Source organism: Littorina saxatilis, linkage group LG15, assembly GCF_037325665.1.
Source record: "Littorina saxatilis isolate snail1 linkage group LG15, US_GU_Lsax_2.0, whole genome shotgun sequence".
Lineage (NCBI taxonomy): Eukaryota > Metazoa > Mollusca > Gastropoda > Littorinimorpha > Littorinidae > Littorina > Littorina saxatilis.
The window spans coordinates 27,523,023-27,530,522 of record NC_090259.1 but is presented as its reverse complement, the minus strand read 5'-3'; the positions used below and the strand labels follow the sequence as shown (position 1 = coordinate 27,530,522).

Genomic DNA, 7,500 nt, shown 5'->3' with positions numbered 1-7,500 from the left:
AACGTAAAGAGTCTTTTTTTTGACCAGGTTCGGCTGTGCCATGCTATTGTAGCCACCAGCTGCATGTTTGCAGAACTTTCAAAACAAAATCAGAGTTTCAGGTTAAGTTTGTTTCAGTTCTTTTTAATGCGGTTAGCAATGCGGTCACGCTCTGACCGTTATAGTATTTAGAAGTCACCTACAACCAATCATTTATTCTTAATTTAGTTTTGAACTTGATAATAAGTTTCATCTGCTTGCTATCGCTAGACGCGTTATCTTTTTGTGCGACGATTGTATCGACCAACTCCCAAAGAAACAACTAAACAACAAAGCAACAGACAAACAAACAAACAAACAAACAAATTAACAAACAAACAAAGAAAAAACAAGTCGCGTGAGGCGAAATTACTACATTTAGTCAAGCTGTGGAACTCACAGAATGAAACTAAACGCACTGCATTTTTTCACAATGACCGTAGTCCGCCGCTAGTGCAAAAGGCAGTGAAAGTGACGAGCCTGTTCAGCGCGGTAGCGGTTGCGCTGTGCTGCATAGCACGCTTTACTGTACCTCTCTTCGTTTTAACTTTCTGAGCGTGTTTTTAATCCAAACATATCATATCTAATTGTTTTTGGAATCAGGAACCGACAAGGAATAAGATGAAATTGTTTTTAAAACGATTTCGGAAATTTAATTTTAATCATAATTTTTATATTTTTAATTTTCAGAGCTTGTTTGTAATCCGAATATAACATATTTATATGTTTTTTTGGAATCAGAACATGATGAAGAATAAAATAAAAGTAATTTTGGATCGTTTTACAAACAATTAATTTTAATTACAATTTTCAGATTTTTAATAACCAAAGTCATCAATTAATTTGTAAGCCTCCACGCTGAAATGGAATACCAAAGTCCGGCCTTCGTCGAAGATTGCTTGGCCAAAATTTCAATCAATTTGATTGAAAAATTAAGATGTGACAGTGCCGCCTCAACTTTTACAAAAATCCGGATATGACGTCATAAAAGACATTTATCGAAAAAATGAAAAACAACGTCTGGGGATTTCATACATAGAAACTCTCATGTAAAATTTCATAAAGATCGGTCCAGTAGTTTAGTTTAGTCTGAATCGCTCTACACACACACACGCACAGACACACACAGACACACACACACACACACACACACACACACACACACACACACACACACACACACACACCACGACCCTCGTCTCGATTCCCCCTCTATGTTAAAACATTTAGTCAAAACTAATGTAAAAACACAAAAAACAAGCAAACACAAAAATAACATTTGTTTGAAATACAGTTTTTTTCAACAGCAAAGTAACAAACAAAGAAACACAGAAACAAACAAACAAACAAACAAACAAACAAACAAATAAACACTTATTTAAAAATTCATACATGTTCTTTTAAAAGAAAATGTTATAATGACACTTACTTGAAGGAGTTTGGCAGATACACCGAGAGAGAAGGTTGGTGCTGATTGCGAATCTTCCAGGACAAGCACCACCTGTATTTATACTCTGATCCGCTTGCCAGGGGCCATTCGTAGATTTTTACACACTCCATTCTCCCCATAATTATAATCAAGGATATATTGAGCGTGTGCCGCCGCACCGGGATTTCAGACTCAATGCCTCCGCAGCGCGATTTTTGACTTGGATGTGATGAAAACGTGTATCCGAATCTTTAGGTTTTTAAATTATTTTGGTTAATTTTTGTTAACGATTTTATGAACAAACTTGGCATACTTCGTGCAGTCGACTTCGCCTAATTAAGGACAGCCTTTCAGGCTTATTGCCTTGAACAAAAAACTATATAATATTTACTAAAGAATCATACAGAGAAGGCTTAAAAAAAAAGAAGCAAAATGCAATTTAAATAGAAACAATACAGAAACATTTATGAAGACCACGACAGAACAAGAAAACCAACCAACAAACAAACAAAATATAAACAAGCAAACAAATAGACAAACAAACACAAAACAGGACGTATGCAATCAATGACATATATTCTTACGCAATTTGTTTTCGACCAAACTGCAAAAAGAATCAAAATGCAATCCAAATAGAAACAATACAGAAACATTTATGAAGACCGCTAGAGAACAAGAAAACTAACCAACCAACAAACAAACAAACAAAATATGACAAAACAAACAAACAAACAGATCATATGCAAGCAAAGAGAACTTCATACATTTTAATTTAAAGTTTAACAAACAAATCAACCAAAAAACATTATACAACCAATGAAAATGAAGACAGGTTCATTAGATACAGTGAAACCCGGCTATATTGAAGTAGGCTATATTGAAATCCCGGCTATATTGAAGTAGGCTATATTGAAATCCCGGCTATATTGAAGAATTTTTCAGGTCCCGGCTGAAGCTCTACTTTTTCTTTGTTAAAAAATGTTGGCTACATTGAAGTCGGCTATATTGAAATCCCGGCTATATTGAAACAAAAATTAAACCCACGGGACGTTTTTACCTGGCTATATTAAATGTTTGCTCCAAAGATTTGTTTAACTTTTTATTTTTAAGAACAATGACTGCGCGGGCGCCGAATGATATGACACGCCTCTGTCAGCGCAATCAGTTGAGGAAGGGGAGAGGCCAGATCAGCATCAACTTTCGAGTCAGGAGGTCTCTGACAGTCTAACAATGCCGCGGGCCTCTGAGAGCTACGCCATGTCGTCTTGTGGTGCGTAGATCTCCCCGACTTAATTTCTCTTGTTCATGCGAGTAGTTTCCCTTTGTACGGGGCCCCGGTAGCTCAGTTGGTAGAGCACTGGACTTGTGATCGAAAGGTCGCAGGTTCGAATTCGGGCCGGGACGGACACGGGTCAACTTTATGTGCAGACCCAGAGACGGAAGCCATGTCCCACCCCCACGATGCCATAAGTGCAGGTGGCTGAATACACCTAAACACGCAGACACCTGGGTAGCGCGACTCCGTTGCTGCTAGCTTTCCACTGGGAGGAAGCGAACCGAATTTCCCAGCGATGGGACAATAAAGTAATGAAAATTTAAATGAAAAATGAAACTAGCAAAAATGGCTGCAAAACAAACAAGTCGCGTAAGGCGAAATAACAACATATATCAAGCTGTCGAACTCACAGAATGAAACTGAACGCACTGCTTTTTTTCACAATGACCGTAGTCCGCCGCTCATACAAAAGGCAGTGAAATTAACGAGCCTGTTTAGCGCGGTTGTGGTTGGGCTGCTGCAAAGCACGCTTTTCTGTACCTCTCTTCGCTTTAACTTTCTGAGCGTGTTTTTAATCCAAACATATCATATCTATATGTTTTTGGAATCAGGAACCGACAAGGAATAAGATGTTTTTAAATCGATTTCGGAAATTTAATTTTAATCATAATTGTTATATTTTTTTTATTTTTAGAGCTCGTTTTTAATCCGAATATAACATATTTATATGTTTTTGGAATCAGAAAATGATGAAGACTAAGATAAACGTAAATTTGGATCATTTTATAAAAGAAATAATTTTAATTACAATTTTCGAATTTTTAATGACCAAAGTCATTAATTAATTTTTAAGCCTCCAAGCTGAAATGCAATACCAAAGTCCAGCCTTTGTCGAAGATTGCTTGACCAAAATTTCAATCAATTTGATTGAAAAATGAGGGTGTGACAGTGCCGCCTCAACTTTTACAAAAAGCCGGATATGACGTCATCAAAGACATTTATCCAAAAAATGAAAAATAAAGTCCGGGGATATCATACCCAGGAACTCTCATGTCAAATTTCATAAAGATCGGTCCAGTAGTTCACTCTGAATCGCTCTACACACACACACGCACAGACAGACACACACAGACAGACACACACACACACACACACACGCACACACACACACACACACACACACACACACATGCACCACGACCCTCGTCTCGATTACGCCTCTATGTTAAAATATTTAGTCAAAACTTGACTAAATGTAAAAAGGGTGAGTCTGACAATTAAAAGAAAAATCGAGCTTATTCAGAAGCTGGAAACCGGCTGATAAAAAGAAAGGAAGTAGCTGAGGAATATGGAATGTGTGTTTGTCTGTGTAAGGGAGGGGGGGCGTGCGTGTGTGTGAGTGTGTGTGTGTCCGTGTGTGTGTGTGTGCAGAACTGAAAGCAAGGTGGCTCGAAGAACAACCGCCAACAGGTGAAAGATTAATGGGAATATATCTCACATCAAACGCAATGTGTGGACACGGAAATAAGAACGTATAGTGAAAAAAAGTTCGGTTATATTGAATTTCTGAAGGAACAAGGAGGGAAATTCAATATAACCGAGAATTGCCTATATTGAAGTTCCGGCTATATTGAAGGTCTTCCCGGGTCCCGTGCCACTTCAATATAGCCGGGTTTCACTGTATTTGAGGGTCATAAATACAGACAAAGTAAACCTAAAAGGGATAAATTGTCTAGACAAAAGACCAACAATCAAAGAATATGTGACCCTCCACCACGAAATGAGTCACATGTCACATTTGCATGATTTTCATATTTTTACATTTTCTTAACGAGTTTTTTATGCTCTATCCAGTGGTGAAAACCGTTTTAGAAAAGAGCGAAAACTGATTGAGTTATAAGCATGTGACTAAGTTGACCCTCACACTGTTACCAGACACTCCCCGGACTAATATTAAGCCTAGCGCAGAACCGCGCAAGGTGACATGCGACTCATTTCGTGGTGGAGGGTCACATATGTAGATGCTGAAATCATGCATTAGAAAAACAATATAACACGTGTAGAACAAATTTGAATGATACTAATAATATAACACATATTGAACAAATCTAAATAAAGATAATACTAATAATAATACTATTAATACTACTACTACTAATAGTAATAATCATCATCATCATCATCATACAAATGGAAATAATGATAATGATAATAACAATGCATAAAACATATATATCACTGTGGTCGTGTTATTGTTTTGGTCGTACACCTTAACTACCCCCCCCCCCCACCCCCCACCCACACACACATTTTTTTAATTTGTGTGTGTAAAAAAGCCCTCACATCTTGAGAAGCATCATAATGCTTGCTGAGATTCCTATCCATAGTAAGCAGTGGTTCGTATCCACATAGTTTTGACTGCTTTATTTCTGTTTGAATTTGAGCAACATGCTGGCCATTTTAAATCCCGACCTCCTCTACAAAACTTTCCCTGATGTGGTTCCACAGCCTTTATCAGCTAAGCTGTCAACACAAGACCTCGTGCTAGTGGTGGTTTGTTTAGCGGAGTCAATTAGGCGTTTATAGTAGTGCTAAGACTCTTTGTTTATCTAACGCGCCCATGCAATCGCCGACTTCTGACAGCTCCTGCATCGTAAATCTCCTTGTCCCAGGGTACTCGCTAGCCTACGGGAGCTGTCAGAAGTTGGTGATAGCATGGGCGCGCTAGATAAACAAACAGTCTTGGCACTACTATAAACGCCTACCTAATTGACTTCGCTAAACAAACCACCGCTAGCACGAGGTCTTGTGTTCACAGCTTAGCTGATAAAGGCTGTGGAACCACAGTAGGGAACGTTTTGTAGAGGAGGTCGGGCTTTAAGGATGATAATACATATGTTAACGCAGCACATGTCAGGCAACAAAAAAGCAATGCTTAGTATTCCATTTCTCGACAAAGAGGCGTGTTGGATTCTCTGAAAGTAAACGAATATGCTTAAAAGGGGAGAGATTGCCAGCAACTTGGTTCGTACGCTAATTTACGTTCATATTTCTTGCAGAAAACCACACATGTACCAGATACGTACCATATGCGTTCCCACAACCAAAAATGTAAGCCGTAAGTGGTTTCAAAAAGATGCTTGTTGCTTTCAATGGAGGTCAATTTACCGTGATTTGTGCGCGGAATACTGTGTTCAAATTGTGCGGCGGCACGCTCTCGGTATAGTCGAATAAACGGCGTTCAGTTGATCAAGCACTTCCTCAACATTAACGAGAGACTCTGAGTTCACTGCTGTTCGAAGCATCAATCAGATCGCTTTAACACATAGTGAAATGCACGTGTGTTCAAGCATGCTATAGAATCATAATATGGGTTATTATGTCAAGATCGTTAAATACGCCTATCTTCCCGTTGAGGCTATTATGTCATCATTATTTTTAGGTTACGCCCGGTTTATGTTTTTTTTTTGCATTGGATATATATATATGCAACCGTATTATTCTTCCATTTGAACATGAAATACTTGAAAATATGGCCTGGCTGCCATTTTTCTATGCAGCACTGTGTGCCTGTGAGTGAGTGATTGCGTGCTTGTGTGTGTGTGTGTGTGTGTGTGTGTGTGTGTGTGTGTGTGTGTGTGTGTGTGTGTGTGTGTGTGTGTGTGTGTGTGTGTGCTTGCTTGCTAAAAAATACAGCGTGGCTGCCAATTTTCTATGCTTCAATGTGTGCTTGTCCCCAATAAACATGCCAGAAGTGGGCCATTGCTGGCGTTTTGATGGCAATGCCAGTTGCCAGAACTACTGCCATCAAAGGCCCACTTATGGCCCAATGCTGGCATATTACCCGTATGCACATTGGCAAATTGATGGGCCATCACTGGCAAACCAGCACTTTGCCAGCAAAAACCCATCATTTATTTGCTGGCTTTTTGATGGCTTGCCATCATTTTGCCAGCAATTTGCCAGCAATTTGCCAGCAAAAACCCATCATTTATTTGATGGCTTTTTGATGGCTTGCCATCATTTTGCCATCATTTTGCCAGAATTTTGCCAGCAAAAACCCATCATTTATTTGATGGCTTTTTGATGGCTTGCCATCATTTTGCCAGAATTTTGCCAGAATTTTGCCAGCAAAAACCCATCATTTATTTGATGGCTTATTGATGGCTTGCCATCAAAAACCCAGCATTTTGCCAGCATTTCGCCAGCATTTTGCCAGCATTTTGCAGGTTTTTAGTTCCATATAAAAAAAACTTTTTTCCATATATTTTCCGTTAATGGCCCTTTACCTGCTGAAATTACCGGGCCAGTTGTGGCCCGGCAAAATGCCATATTTCTGTCTTTACCATTGCCAGCAAAATGCCAATAAGTTGCAGGAAATATACCAATACCACTGATTCGGATAGAATGACGGCTCTATTCATGTACTCGATCTGCACAGTCTTGTTAGCCCATAGATGGTTGTTAGAAGTCTATAAATATGCTTTGTTTTGTCATTTTTTACTGTGAATGTAATAACAATAACAAAACACAGCACATCAATGGACTTTTCAACCCATGCTGACGGCAAGACGTGCGCAAATAAAGCAAAGGGCAATGCTGTCAAGCTGTACATTAGCAATATGCATATGCGTAATTATCAAATTCATCAGTAAAATGCAATTGAAATGCTAATCACATTTGTCGTGTAACTTATCTGGCAAGTAAAGGCAGTGGTTTTGACAGAATATCGTCATCAACGCAGTTATAGCGGGCACAACAACAATACAGTAATATA

The 7,500-nt window shown here is 38.9% G+C and overlaps 1 protein-coding gene across 1 annotated transcript in view; it reads right to left on the bottom strand.

Annotated features, from left to right (window-relative positions):
• LOC138948086 (uncharacterized) overlaps nucleotides 1-1,537 on the bottom strand; it is a 4,463-nt gene extending 2,926 nt beyond the window's left edge. The window contains exon 1 of the mRNA XM_070319610.1: nucleotides 1,448-1,537. The gene's annotated coding sequence lies outside the window, so the exon portion shown is untranslated. The remainder of the gene's footprint in view (nucleotides 1-1,447) is intronic.
• Between the last annotated feature and the right edge of the window lie 5,963 nt (nucleotides 1,538-7,500).